Source organism: Salmo salar, chromosome 08 (genome assembly GCF_965601325.2).
Source record: "Salmo salar chromosome 08, fSalSal1, whole genome shotgun sequence".
Lineage (NCBI taxonomy): Eukaryota > Metazoa > Chordata > Actinopteri > Salmoniformes > Salmonidae > Salmo > Salmo salar.
The window spans coordinates 3,037,501-3,040,000 of record NC_138298.1 but is presented as its reverse complement, the minus strand read 5'-3'; the positions used below and the strand labels follow the sequence as shown (position 1 = coordinate 3,040,000).

Genomic DNA, 2,500 nt, shown 5'->3' with positions numbered 1-2,500 from the left:
TTCTACTTTTTCAGTGACACAAATGTTCAAGCTGCTTATCTAATTGGTGAAAATGCAATGTCTGTTTATCACACTCACTTTGACTATATATGTTGTAGCAAGAGATTGTTTCTAGCTTACGGCCATACCAGCCTGGGTACTCCCGATCTCGTCTGATCTCGGAAGCTAAGCAGGGTCGGGCCTGGTTAGTACTTGGATGGGAGACCGCCTGGGAATACCAGGTGCTGTAAGCATTTTGTCCACGAGGGTGTGCTCTTGCACTATTTCATCAGCAACACTGCCTTGTAGTAAGCATTTAATGATGAATTGACTAAATGTCTGTTTTATCAGACTCACTTTGACTATATATGTTGTAGCAAGAGATTGTTTCTAGCGTACGGCCATATCAGCCTGGGTATGCCCGATCTCGTCTGATCTCGGAAGCTAAGCAGGGTCGGGCCTGGTTAGTACTTGGATGGGAGACCGCCTGGGAATACCAGGTGCTGTAAGCATTTTGTCCACGAGGGTGTGCTCTTGCACTATTTCATCAGCAACACTGCCTTGTAGTAAGCATTTAATGATGAATTGACTAAATGTCTGTTTTATCAGACTCACTTTGACTATATATGTTGTAGCAAGAGATTGTTTCTCGCTTACGGCCATATCAGCCTGGGTTCACCCGATCTTGTCTGATCTCGGAAGCTAAGCAGGTTCGGGCCTGGTTAGTACTTGGATGGGAGACCGCCTGGGAATACCAGGTGCTGTAAGCATTTCGTCCACGAGGGTGTGCTCTTGCACTGTTTCATCAGCAACACTGCCTTGTAGTAAGCATTTAATGATGAATTGACTAAATGCAGCTTCCTGCCTTTTTAATAGGATCAAATTTCCTTGTGTTTTCAATTAGCATCTGCCTTGTATTTATAAGACAAACAAGAATATTGTTGCTGAATGCAGCTTGTGTGTGCTTTGTGCTCCTTTGCCCTGTTCAAATGATGAAAGGAAATAAAGTTTGTATTTTATCCAACTACCTGTGCTAAAAAGTGATGGGAACAGTGTTTGTAATTTCTTCTACTTTTTCAGTGACACAAAGTTCAAGCTGCTTATCTAATTGGTGAAAATGCAATGTCTGTTTATCACACTCACTTTGACTATATATGTTGTAGCAAGAGATTGTTTCTAGCTTACGGCCATACCAGCCTGGGTACTCCCGATCTCATCTGATCTCGGAAGCTAAGCAGGGTCGGGCCTGGTTAGTACTTGGATGGGAGACCGCCTGGGAATACCAGGTGCTGTAAGCATTTTGTCCACGAGGGTGTGCTCTTGCACTATTTCATCAGCAACACTGCCTTGTAGTAAGCATTTAATGATGAATTGACTAAATGTCTGTTTTATCAGACTCACTTTGACTATATATGTTGTAGCAAGAGATTGTTTCTCGCTTACGGCCATATCAGCCTGGATACACCCGATCTTGTCTGATCTCGGAAGCTAAGCAGGGTCGGGCCTGGTTAGTACTTGGATGGGAGACCGCCTGGGAATACCAGGTGCTGTAAGCATTTTGTCCACGAGGGTGTGCTCTTGCACTATTTCATCAGCAACACTGCCTTGTAGTAAGCATTTAATGATGAATTGACTAAATGTCTGTTTTATCAGACTCACTTTGACTATATATGTTGTAGCAAGAGATTGTTTCTTGCTTACGGCCATATCAGCCTGGGTACACCCGATCTTGTCTGATCTCGGAAGCTAAGCAGGGTCGGGCCTGGTTAGTGCTTGGATGGGAGACCGCCTGGGAATACCAGGTGCTGTAAGCATTTTGTCCACGAGGGTGTGCTCTTGCACTATTTCATCAGCAACACTGCCTTGTAGTAAGCATTTAATGATGAATTGACTAAATGCAGCTTCCTGCCTTTTTAATAGGATCAAATTTCCTTGTGTTTTCAATTAGCATCTGCCTTGTATTTATAAGACAAACAAGAATATTGTTGCTGAATGCAGCTTGTGTGTGCTTTGTGCTCCTTTGCCCTGTTCAAATGATGAAAGGAAATAAAGTTTGTATTTTATCCAACTACCTGTGCTAAAAAGTGATGGGAACAGTGTTTGTAATTTCTTCTACTTTTTCAGTGACACAAAGTTCAAGCTGCTTATCTAATTGGTGAAAATGCAATGTCTGTTTATCACACTCACTTTGACTATATATGTTGTAGCAAGAGATTGTTTCTAGCTTACGGCCATACCAGCCTGGGTACTCCCGATCTCGTCTGATCTCGGAAGCTAAGCAGGGTTGGGCCTGTTTAGTACTTGGATGGGAGACCGCCTGGGAATACCAGGTGCTGTAAGCATTTTGTCCACGAGGGTGTGCTCTTGCACTATTTCATCAGCAACACTGCCTTGTAGTAAGCATTTAATGATGAATTGACTAAATGTCTGTTTTATCAGACTCACTTTGACTATATATGTTGTAGCAAGAGATTGTTTCTCGCTTACGGCCATATCAGCCTGGGTACACCCGATCTCGTCT

At 43.1% G+C, this 2,500-nt stretch overlaps 8 non-coding genes across 8 annotated transcripts in view; all 8 read left to right on the top strand.

Annotated features, from left to right (window-relative positions):
* The first annotated feature begins 114 nt into the window (after positions 1-114).
* LOC145857584 (5S ribosomal RNA) lies at positions 115-233 on the top strand. Its single transcript, XR_014378483.1, has one exon. It is a non-coding gene; the product is annotated as a 5S ribosomal RNA (ribosomal RNA).
* Positions 234-372: 139 nt separating this feature from the next.
* Positions 373-491, top strand: LOC145851140 (5S ribosomal RNA). The gene has a single exon (XR_014372990.1). It is a non-coding gene; the product is annotated as a 5S ribosomal RNA (ribosomal RNA).
* A 139-nt stretch (positions 492-630) lies between these two features.
* LOC145884738 (5S ribosomal RNA) lies at positions 631-749 on the top strand. The gene has a single exon (XR_014396317.1). It is a non-coding gene; the product is annotated as a 5S ribosomal RNA (ribosomal RNA).
* A 409-nt stretch (positions 750-1,158) lies between these two features.
* LOC145856271 (5S ribosomal RNA) lies at positions 1,159-1,277 on the top strand. Its single transcript, XR_014377159.1, has one exon. It is a non-coding gene; the product is annotated as a 5S ribosomal RNA (ribosomal RNA).
* A 139-nt stretch (positions 1,278-1,416) lies between these two features.
* Positions 1,417-1,535, top strand: LOC145883944 (5S ribosomal RNA). Its single transcript, XR_014395521.1, has one exon. It is a non-coding gene; the product is annotated as a 5S ribosomal RNA (ribosomal RNA).
* Positions 1,536-1,674: 139 nt separating this feature from the next.
* On the top strand, positions 1,675-1,793 carry LOC145851745 (5S ribosomal RNA). The gene has a single exon (XR_014373597.1). It is a non-coding gene; the product is annotated as a 5S ribosomal RNA (ribosomal RNA).
* A 409-nt stretch (positions 1,794-2,202) lies between these two features.
* LOC145881962 (5S ribosomal RNA) lies at positions 2,203-2,321 on the top strand. Its single transcript, XR_014393530.1, has one exon. It is a non-coding gene; the product is annotated as a 5S ribosomal RNA (ribosomal RNA).
* Positions 2,322-2,460: 139 nt separating this feature from the next.
* The window catches only part of LOC145881739 (5S ribosomal RNA), a 119-nt gene continuing 79 nt past the window's right edge, over positions 2,461-2,500 (top strand). The window contains exon 1 of the ribosomal RNA XR_014393309.1: positions 2,461-2,500. This exon is cut by the window's right edge and continues 79 nt beyond it. This is a non-coding gene — a ribosomal RNA (5S ribosomal RNA).